Genomic DNA, 12,317 nt, shown 5'->3' on the forward strand with positions numbered 1-12,317 from the left:
TATGAAAGGCACACCACAAGATTGAGATTACATGCTTAGTTTAAGTGTTTGCACAAGCCTAGGTAGCCTTGGATAGCTAGGGACCTATATTTTAAGTATGACCGACCAAGGATTGAATGCTTGGGGTCAAGATAAGGTTCAATATATAATTCTCACCATTCATTCTCTTATGCAGCTAATAGAGTTCTGTTCTTCTCCATTCTCTTACTTCTTGCCTATTCTCTTATCTAGTCCAATTAGAGCTTTTATAGTCTTATTGTGTATGTGTGAGTCTATGTGTGAGAGAGAGATTGAGTGAGAGCGTGACAAAAGTGAACAACTGTTTATGATGTAGCACATGCTCACTTCCACAAATAGGAGATGTGTCAGGATCTCAAGATATATGGTATGTGGATTTTGGCGTCTCTAACCACATAACCAGTCATGGTGAGTGGTTTAGAAACATGTAGAAAATGGAAAGACCAAGTTATGTAGAAACATGTGATGATACTGCGCATCTGTTAACCCATGGCGGACATTGAGACGTACTATGTTTTACGTCATTAATTTAAATATTCTGAGTCATGGGCCGGGCTTGTCGGCACCATATGTTAAGGATAAAGGGATTGGGTGATCGCCGATGAGAGGCGGACCTTGAATATCAGTAGGATAAGGGTTAGGATTGGCCGGCCATGTATGGGCGCCCAAGTGTGAACGGCCAAGTCACCTATAAGAGTCAAATGTAACCCTAAAATCCTCATTCTCATGTGTTGTGAATACAAGAGTGCTCTTGCCTTATCTCTTTGGTTTCCTTCTCCTGCTGCGTGTGTAAGAGAGAGAGAGTGAGAGAGAGCGATCGAGCACTGTGTAGCGGCACGACGGTAGAGAGGCGGTAGAGCGGCGACGACGGCTCCTTCTTCACTGCTGCGGTGCGGGAATCCTTCAAGGCGGAGGTTGAGCGGTGAGTGACACACCCTTTGCATTCTGTTTGAGCTTCCTTCCCTGGTTGTATGCTTGCAGCCATTCGTGGCTCGCATACGGTGTCCGGCAAGTCCCCAGCTACGACCTGTGCGGCAAAAGCGCACATTTTTGGCGCCGTTGCCAGGGAATTGCCCTGCACCAAGCTCCAGTTTGCAGCTCGGCTGCTGCATGAAGTTTAATCTACACTGTAGGAAAGCGACTGTGTGTTTGTTGTTGAGGTGTTTCTGTGTTTTGCAATCTGTTTCTGCAATTCTGCATTTCTGTTTCTTGTTATTTTTTCGCTCCGCGTGTGGGAGTGCGCTCTGTTATCTGGTTATCTGCGTGCGGGGGGGATTTCTGAATCCCCAGATCTGTGCTGTGTGCGAACTGCGCCGCGGCCAAGGCTGAACCCTAAAGAAACCCTAGAAAACTTATCTAAAAAAAACAGAAAATAAAAATTTAAAAAAATATAAAAAATTAAAAATTAAATTTTATTTTTAAAGAAAGAACCAAACGTGTGGAGAGGAAAGATTTTCTAATTAGAGAAAAAAATTTTGAAAAGAAAGAATCCCAATTGACCCACGACCCACGCCCCGGCCTCAGCCTCGATCTCGGTCTTTTGATATATATATATATAGGAGAGTGAGCCTCCATAGCTTTCTTTCAAGTGAGAGCTTATGGGAAGTCGTGCCCTATATGTAGCCCACTCCCCAAGGAGTAAAGTGAGCATGTGGGATAAAGCCCTCACCCTTTCCTCCACAAGCAAATAGGCTTTTGCCCCTTCCCCCCAAGGAAAACGGACTGTTTTGAGGACTACATGAGCTCTAGATAGGCGAACACGGTGCTGTAAAGCACACTAGGACCCTTTGAACGATACGCTCGTTTCGAGCTATCACACGTCCTAGTCCAAGTTTGACCGTGGTGAGTAAGGGGGTCAAAAACGAGTTAAAAACAATCTAAAAACAATCTAAAAACAAGTAAAAACGGAGTGCGAAACACCTAAGAAACCACTTGTGTGAGTTTCAAGGATAGTTACCAACGCACGTAGGGTACCCACGTCACATGCATCTACGTTTTGGTCGGGTGCTAGAGCCTGGGCCACTAGAAAGCATTTCAGTTTACGCAGGCTCACACCATCCCTCCACGTTGGCATCTTGGCCTTCGGCTGGAACCCAAGGGAGTGCAACCCAAGATCCACGAATAGTGGATAGTGACTCGTCCTCTGACTCAGAAGCCATGGAAGAGCACCCTACCAAGAATCCTGAGGAGACAAGCCAAAACATGCCAGTGTGGGCCCCACAACCTGGATCTAGCATGTTTAGTCGTCTAATAGAGACCTTTAGTAGAGCTACACGCTCTGAGCATGCGACAAGCGAAGTAAATGAAGAAGGAGGGGTAGTAGATTCACCATTCACATCTTATGTAGACCCTACCCTCCCAAAGAGTGTCCATGTGGATATTCTACCCACTTCGTTTAATGAGGACCCTACTGAGCTACCAACTTCCGATGCTCTTCCTAAAGTAGAGGTCCCTAGAAGCCAATCCATAAGAAGTGACATTGCGTCCACTTCAAGAGAACCGTTTGGCACACCAAGTCTAGATGGGATATTTCTCAATGAAAATTGGGAATATGATCTACACACAGAGACTCTAACTGACCTATACACGGGCTACACATACCATGTAGGTTGGTTAGAAGTCCTACGATCTACATCTAGCGCCACTAATCTAGAGGAGCAACAACAAATGATATGTGAGGTTATTCATAGAATTATCCAAATTGAGAGGCAAAATAGGGGAGTGAACCTAGTTTCCACTGGCCCTATGAGGTTTTTGGATACGGGCAAGGCCAAACAACCAACCCTATCACAATTGGAGACTCCCTCGGTGAGTCCCATAGACCCTTCGTATGTTGTTTCGCCTGGAGTCTCAATGCAGGTTGAGCCCACGAGCAGTAACTTTAGTTTTCCAACCTTGGCTCAACTTTCCATTAAGGAATCCACAATGCCTACCCCAATGATGAGCATGACAGAAAGCGCACCTGTTACCACTGTAGTTAGTACAACACCACTACCTAGTGGAACAGTACCTACAACAGTGCGTGCCAGTGCCTATCGACCCTATGTACCTATCTCAACTCATGCTCATGTAGCTCCTACGCCTCTTAGTATGCCAATGGTGTATGCTCCACGACCACCTTATCACAACCCTTATCCAAGAGGAGCTAGGCCTAGTCATACATCATATCCTACGTCATTTGCCAACATACTCAGACCAACGCCAACTCCTATCAGCCAGGCTATCCCAGAAGTGCCTCCACCAGCTATGCCTACTCACCTAGGTGATCTCGCAGCGTTTGCTCAGACGATCGGACGATCCATTGCGAAAAACATGCGGGGCATGCCTGAGAGAGAACCTAGAAGCAAGGCAGTACAAGTGGCTAAGCTCACTCAAAACTTCAGTGGTAACGAGGATGTTAGGAAGCACATTGAAGTCTTTGAACACGTGTGTGATTCCTTGGAAGAGCACAATGAGCTGCATAAGTGTAAAGCCTTAGGCTTAACCTTGAGTGGGAAGGCCGGAGATTGGTATCGAACCTTAAGGGTTGAAGAGCGCACTCACTATCCCACTCTCAAGAGATTGTTCTTGAAAGAATACATACGTGAGGGTGTGCTTTGGGGAGTAGCATCTCAACTCCAAAAAGCTGAACGCGAGGAAGGGGAGTCAATGAGAGACTTTATAAGTCGATTGAAGCATCTAAATTCTCGCTACACTCCCGACGAGCACTTCAATAATAACCAACTGCTCGATAGATTCATCCGAGGATTGCGCCACGAGGACATTTACAATGGCCTAGTCATTAGAGGTCTTACAACGTGGGAAGCAGTCACTGCCAATGCAATCCAGTTAGAAGACAACTTGATGATTGCACAGGTAAAAAGGTGTCTTCAGAAACAAAATCCGTTAGTTCACAAGTATCTGGGCACGAGCCAATGACAGTAAAACCTATTGCCAAGGAGCCCAAGATATCCGAAATGTCTGTGACCGACCTTACTAAGGCTCTCCAAGAATACTTTAGGGGTAATCGAGCTCCTCAGAATAGCCATATGTACCCAAGAAGAGAGCAACAATGGTGTTCGGTGTGCTTAGGACCACATAGCACGAGTGAATGTCCTACATTCAGAGTCAAATTCAATGGGAATTGCAATGCATGTGGTAAGTATGGCCATCAATCTAAAGATTGCCTAGTACTTAAGCGAATGTTGGCAAATCAGGCACCACTGGCCTGGTCAAACACACCTCAAGTACCCGCGCTAATGCCTGCACAACCGGTCGAGCAACCGTCACAGCACATAGTTCCAAGGAATCCGAATGTAGTCCAGTCTATGCCGTTACCACCGCCAGTGCTAGGACCACAACCTCCACATCCAAGGATTACCTCAATAAACCAGATGGGTTGTGAGTCACATAGTGCGTGTGGGGATTATGAAGAGGAGATAGACCCCACTGCTCCATATGGGATTGATACGTTTGAAATGATTCCCCAGTACTACATGGAGGATCATTTCGGGCAAGTCAAGCCTGTATATCAAGCGGTTGCTCTCGCCACAAGAGGGCAAAACCTTAATACCTTGGCGAGGAGACCACCTCTTCAATGCTACGATTGTGATGGACCGCATCGTGTAGCGGAGTGCCCTAATAGGCTACAGAAGATCGCTACTCAAATGCAACCAAATCAAGGGAGCACATCGGGAATGCCGGTACTTACATGTAATCGTTGTGGCATAGATCATTTGATCGCTCAATGTCCACATAATCCTAATGCACCCAAGATTACGCCATTGAATTTGGTTGAGGTCACCAACCAAGCACGAGGAACCACACCCGTTGTACCCGCGAATGTAGTTACACGGTCAATGCTTCAAAATCAAAACTACATTCTTGAAGAGAGGGATACTGCATCAATCACTCAGGCAAAGAAAAAGAAAACACGACGATAGAGATCGATTAATGCCACGAGCTCCAAGCCCAGTTCAAAGACTAACATAGGGACAGGAGACGACCCCGTGTATATGAATGATCCTGAAGATGATTCCGATTCAATAGAAACCATAGGGACCAAAGCCACTACCTTAAGGGAGGAACCCACTCGGAAGCTCAATGGAGGAGAATCAAGCGAGTACATAAATAAAGGAAAACAGAAGGAAACTTCCTCGGCCCCACAACCAAGTCAGTTAATGCCCTCTCAACCACCCAAACTGACTGAGACTCCCCAAGACAAGCCACGTGGGCCAAAACCCCTCAAGAAAAAGATTGGAACTTACCCAAACCCAATTGAGGAGATTGAACAAGTGCAACACTTAAGGGGTTTGGTGGAAGAAACACAAAGAGAACTGGAGCCAAACCCGAGAAAAATCAAAATTCCAGACACAATGTTTCCTACGCAAGTTCAGCCTCACAGGAACCATAAACCGTTAGCTATTCCTAGTATCATTCGGGAAGAAAGTGAGGATAGGACATCAGGAAGTGGACAAACACCCTTTTTGCTTGAAAGAATGTTTAGTGAGGGAATGCCTGACCCCATCGAAGAGGAAGTAATTCCATCTTCACCAGTCCCTAGTCAAGGGACGATATCTCGAAAAGTACCGTTGAATGTGTCTAAGCTAATGGATTTCATGTCCTCTGAAATCAGAACCACGATCATATCCAAATTATACGGAGATCCTGAGCTATTCTTAGCTCTTCGGGCATTTCTCAATGGAGAACTAAAGGCGGGGCTACCACAATTTGCAAATATGGATAGACCCGACACGCTTCAAGATGAAGGGGAACATTGGGATCTACAACCCAACCCAAATGAAGATTCGGTCGTTGAAATACCTGTGAACAAGTTGGGACAGTACTTTGAAGGTGATGAATCTAATGCCACCCTCCCCAAACTCACCGCTCAACCACCCAAACTGACTGAGACTCCCCAAGACAAGCCACGTGGGCCAAAAACCCTCAAGAAAAAGATTGGAACTTACCCAAACCCAATTGAGGAGATTGAACAAGTGCAACACTTAAGGGGTTTGGTGGAAGAAACACAAAGAGAACTGGAGCCAAACCCGAGAAAAATCGAAATTCCAGACACAGTGTTTCCTACGCAAGTTCAGCCTCACAAGAACCATAAACCGTTAGCTATTCCTAGTATCATTCGGGAAGAAAGTGAGGATAGGACATCAGGAAGTGGGCAAACACCCTTTTTGCTTGAAAGAATGTTTAGTGAGGGAATGCCTGACCCCATCGAAGAGGAAGTAATTCCATCTTCACCAGTCCCTAGTCAAGGGACGATATCTCGAAAAGTACCGTTGAATGTGTCTAAGCTAATGGATTTCATGTCCTCTGAAATCAGAACCACGATCATATCCAAATTATACGGAGATCCTGAGCTATTCTTAGCTCTTCGGGCATTTCTCAATGGAGAACTAAAGGCGGGGCTACCACAATTTGCAAATATGGATAGACCCGACACGCTTCAAGATGAAGGGGAACATTGGGATACCCAACCCAAATGAAGATTCGGTCGTTGAAATACCTGTGAACAAGTTGGGACAGTACTTTGAAGGTGATGAATCTAATGCCACCCTCCCCATTACTACCAAGGGATTAACTCTAAAGGGAATCCTTGATCGTGGTGCTGGAGTGAGCATTGTGACTAAAAACTGTTGGGAATCTATGGAGAGACCTCACCTCGAAGTCACAAACATAGTGGTTAAGATGGCAAACGGAACTATTGCTAAACCTATTGGAATGTTAAGGGACCTTAAGATCAAGGTTCTGGGATACAAGGTACGACATACCTTCATTGTAATGGATTTCTCCAAGCATCCTATGTCATATCAAATGATCTTAGGACGTCCTTTCATGAGGGAAGCACAAATGGTGCATGATTGGTCGAAAAACCATGTCTATCTACAATTCCAGGACTCTGTCATTCGAGTTGATCTTGAGAATGGTCGTGCACATCCTTTAGGAAGCAAGGTTATCATTGATAATCGATCGGATACCACTATTCACTCCGCCCCATTAAGGTATTACTATACATGCAAAAAAGAGACTGATGATGGGAAAGATTCTCCTTATATGGATGTCCTACCGGGTATGACTGAGTCGGATAACGTGGATTGGGTACACCTAGCGGCAACCATAGACACATGGGGAAATAGAGGCACAAGTTGGGTAACATCTGAGGGGCAAGATATGCCACCGTTAGTGCCAATAAACATGATAGGTGTTATGCACTTGACTCCTGATGGCGAGAAAGTGGCAAACTCCACTGACACTGAAAGTAGCGAAGACTCTGACTAATGCAACTCTGAGTATGAATCTCAAGAAGAAACTGACCCTGAGCCTGATGGGGGGGATGAATCAAATATTCACCCAAATGTGGAAGCAAGGTGCTCAAGGCCTAGGACAGTGACCTCCTGCAGTTCATCCGAAAGTGAAGATCGACCAAGTGAGTCTGAATCTGATAGAAACAAAAATCAAAAACTTGGTAAGAAGAAAACGAGACATAAGCGCCAACGCTATCGAGCTAATGTACGAACTGCAATAAACAAGAAGAGATCCACCGCAGAATGGCTTAGTTATGTAGGAGCCATTGATGCTCATCGGGAAGATAGCGGATAATTGGAGACAATACCTCCAAAGTGTCATGTGGTGTATTCCGCAACCTCATGACGTCGCCCAATTAGAAATCAAAGAGAAGTCGAAACTAAGTCGTACTGCAAGAAGGCGGCAAAACCAAGAGTTGGCTCAGCAACAAAAGGAAGCGGAATTAAAAGAAAAAAGCCTGGCACAACAAGAACCAGTAGACTTACACCCCGCACCCGAGCATTTCAAATCATTTACCACCACAGGGGAACGTAAAGTGGTCTACACAAAAGCCCAACGAACGCCTACCAATGGGAGTAGCGGTGTCTACGATGGCCCTGCGGTAGTTAAGGAGATAGACTTTGCAGATCCGGGTGAGGAGTCTAAACCAGTTTTTATTGCTCAAGACCTCACCAAGGCGGAAGAAGCTGCACTTACGAAGCTTCTCAAAGAATTCAAGGACATATTTGCTTGGACATGTCATGATATGAAGGGTGTTCCACCCTCGGTGGTGCAACACACGATTCCAATGATTAGCACTGCTAAACCAGTCCAGCAACGTCCCTACCCAATGAATCCTAAGTACGCAAAGATTGTACAAGAGGAAATTGAAAAGCTTGTAAAATGTGGATTCATATACCCTATTGAGCACTCAGAATGGGTTTCTCTGATAGTCATCGTACCAAAGAAGAATGGGAAACTCAGAGTGTACGTTGATCTCAAAAAGGTTAATGCAGCCACCAGAAGGGATCATTACCCCTTGCCATATTCTGAACATGTGTTTGAAAGAGTGGCAGGCAAGGAGGCATATAGCTTTTTAGATGGGTACTCGGGTTACAATCAGATCACAATTGCAGTCGAGGACCAAGCTAAAACAGCATTTATCACGGAGTTTGGAGTGTTTGCCTTTCGCGTCATGGCTTTTGGCTTGACCAATGCACCTGCAACATTCCAACGATTGATAAACACGGCCTTTAAGGAATATCTAAGGGACTTTTGTGAAGCTTTCTTAGATGATCTTTATGTTCATTCCTCTTGGGATGAGCACTTGATGTGTTTACGAAAAATATTTGAAAGGTGTAGATTATATCGCATCTCCTTGAATCCTTTCAAATGCCAATTCTGGGTTAAACACGGAGTTATCTTAGGGCATATAGTGTCCAAAAATGGGATTTCCACGGACGAGAGTAAAATCAAGGTCATTCTGGAACTGCCACCACCCACCAACTACAAGGGAGTCCAACGCTTTATAAGCCACGTTGGTTATTATCGAAGGTTTATTCTCTTCTTCGCCGAGATAGCTCGACCATTGTATAAGCTTCTCATCGAGTTTATTTGGACCGAAGAATGTGACCGTGCCTATGAGCTATTAAAGAAAGCCTTGGCGAGTGCTCCAATCTTGAGAATGCCTAACTGGGATTTACTCTTCCATGTGCATATTGATGCATCAAACTTTGCTATTGGGTGTGTGTTAACTCAACCTGGAGAACACAAGCTAGACTACCCCATTAGCTTTGCCAGTCGCCAGTTGAATGATGCTGAGATGAACTACACCACTACGGAGCGAGAAGGGTTGGCAATGATATATGCAGTAAGGAAATTTCGTTATTACCTCCTTGCCACCAAGTTTGTTTTCTATGTGGATCATCAAGCATTGTTGTATCTAGTAAACAAACCATGCTCCACAGGAAGAATCACATGATGGCTATTGATTCTTCTTGAGTTTGATTTCACTGTTGTTGTGAGACCTGGCAAAAAACATGTTATGGCTGATCATTTATCTCGCATACCTAATGGTGAGGCTCCTACGGGGGTTGATGATGACTTACCTGACACTTCCCTGTTCATGGTGGAGACAATGCCTGAATGGAGTGAGAAGATTGTTAACTTTTTGGTTAATGGCTTTCCACCCAAGGAGCTTCGTAAAGATCTAGCTCGAAAGCTAATCAAAGAATGCGAACCCTATTGCCTGATAGCCGGGACTCTTTATAAAAGAGGAAAGGATGACGTTCTTAGGCGTTGTGCCCGAGAGGATGAGTATCTATACATTTTGCAAGAGGCACATATGGGCGTAGCCGGTGGTCACTTCTCAGGAGACTTAACTGCGCGAAAGATCTTACAATCAGGGTATTGGTGGCCCACTATGTTCCAAGATGCATCACTCTTTGTGAAGGGATGCGATGAATGCCAATGATACAAGAAACCCCAGAGGAAAGATTAGATGCCTCTACATCCAATCAAAGTAAACCAACCATTTGAAAAGTGGGGTTTAGACTTTGTAGGTCCAATTAGCCCAGCGGCCCGAAACACACAATCTCGCTATATTATTGTGGCCACTGACTATATGACCAAATGGGCTGAAGCGAAAGCAACACGTAAGGCAGATGCAAGGACAACAGCCAAGTTCCTTTTTGAAAATATAATCACACACTTCGGTTGTCCTTTTGAACTTGTGAGCGATAATGGGACGCATTTTATAAATGACGTGATTAAGGAGCTCACAACAAATTTCATGATATCCCATCATAAATCTACTCCTTACTATCCGCAAGCGAATGGCCAAGCCGAGAGTACCAACATTTTGGTTATGCCTGCGGGTACCATGGAAGGGACTGTAAACTTAGGGTGCAAATGGATGATGGCCACCAAGCGCAATATCGATTGGGCAACTAGATGAGTCACAACGCAAGAACCAACACTAGGTCTGACCGCTCAAAATCCCGCACCTAAGTCATCCACTCAAATATTAGATAATGAAAAATCACAAAGCCCAGTGGCAAAACCATCTTTGATTGTTTGCCATCCCTCTAACGCTTTAACGCCAAGAGTGGAAACATGCAAGGTGGTCTCTAAGGTTCCGCTTACTATGCCAAAGAGTATATACAAATGGGTCCCAAAAGCTTCGTTAACAGCTACTTCCCCTGCTCAATCTCGTTCATCCACCAAGAAGCCTCGTAAAAGGAAAGCAGCTACCCACCCGAGAAAGGGCAATGTAATATCGCGATGGATCCCTAAAAAATTATTAGTAGCCCAAGGGTACTACGAGGGGAATGACCAGATTTGGGTCCCTAAACATAAGCTGAATCCCTCTACATCACCTGTAAAACCTTGCAAACCAATTGTTGCCACCCCAATGACAATTCAAGACCGTGGTAAGGGAAAGGTAATAGAGTGCTCCGCACCACTTCTTCCAGAGTTAGTTTGGATTCCCAAACGTTATAGATCATTACCACCTAGCTCAGGAAGGGGGGAGCCACATGAAGCTTCTAGCTCCTCATGCCAGGCACACACTCATATAGAAGTTTCTACATGCTCTACACCTACTCTTGTCAACACCCAACAAAAGACCGATGAGTCTACGCCTCCCCTTGTAATAGTATCGTCGGAAACCATTTCCTCCATTCGTCAATGGGAGCGTACACTACCATCTTTGCAATTGGATGTGGCCACAAGGGTCATAAAAAGCTATCTGCCCACATCACAACCTATGACCCGCTGGACAAATTGGTTCCAAGAGGCTGCAACATCATTGCAAATAATATGATCTACCCAAGGAAAGGGGGACATGTACTCACGCTCGACATTCTAATGCTTCCTCCTTAGCCTTCTCCCCTGACCATGTAATTGCCAAATTCAAGGGGATGTATATATATAGCTTCATACATTTTTTTTAAAAAAACAAAGAAAAGAAAAACAAAAAATAGTAAAAAGAGCAAGAGCACGTTAAGAGCAGAAATATCCGTATATACAATCAAGAACTAGATTGACCTGTCATAAACCGACTGATGCTATATCTGTGTTTGCAGATATGGCAGATGCACGATCATCATACACTTCATCCACTCCCACCTTTGATGAGAGGTATCATCTGTACCTTTCTCAGATATTTCACATGTGCTATCCTGTAATTGAAATTGAATGGGATCATATAGATGTACTAGCCAGGGAGGAAAATATTGAGGAATTAGAATGGCTAATTCGCTTATTGACCATGACTGACCCCTACTCCGTAGAGGACATATCCCCGATAGCCCAATGCTTTCCTTTTCCACAAGATGACTATCCTCGCATGGTTACATTCTTGATGAGTTTATGTGGATGGGAAAATGAAAAGGAAATATCTGACAATGATGAATGGACGGATGAAACTCATGGCACTACTGAGGTTGACTTTATTTGTTTGGATGATGCGGATAGAGGCTTAGCCTTAGGGTTAGAGCCAAGACTCTACAACATCCTCTTACCGTATCCTCTTCAGTAACTTGATCTCCAATTTCAGGTGTAATTCTTCCATGCCCACTCTCTTTAATTTTTTACTGTTCAATTAATTGCATGAACTATAATGCATGACCACATGGAAATTGTCAATGTACTACTTAGTTTTTGAAGTTGCCTGACGTGCTAGTGTAAATCATTAATGAGCTTAACCTTATTGGATATATTCCTGAGAATGCATGACGTCTTTAGTTAACCTTGGAATATGATTGTCTTAGGTCTAGGGTCAAACCATCTTAATGTTTGACACCTGGCCATGTGTGTGTTGACCTCTAGGACATAGCTTTTACCCCTTTGTCGAAAGGATGCAAGACAAATTATAGTTCAGGAGCGAAGATCAAAAGAAATCATTAAAAAAAAAAAAGAGAGCTTACAATAAATGGCAATAAAAGTCTATGATGTGCTTTAATGTTGGCCTATCGCCTTATTGATTCTTGGTAGGCGAGAAGTATTCTACTCCACATCGA

The sequence above is a fragment of the Cibotium barometz genome, chromosome 14 (assembly GCF_041138505.1).
Source record: "Cibotium barometz isolate CiBa-2024 chromosome 14, ASM4113850v1, whole genome shotgun sequence".
In the NCBI taxonomy this organism is placed as follows: Eukaryota; Viridiplantae; Streptophyta; class Polypodiopsida; order Cyatheales; family Cibotiaceae; genus Cibotium; species Cibotium barometz.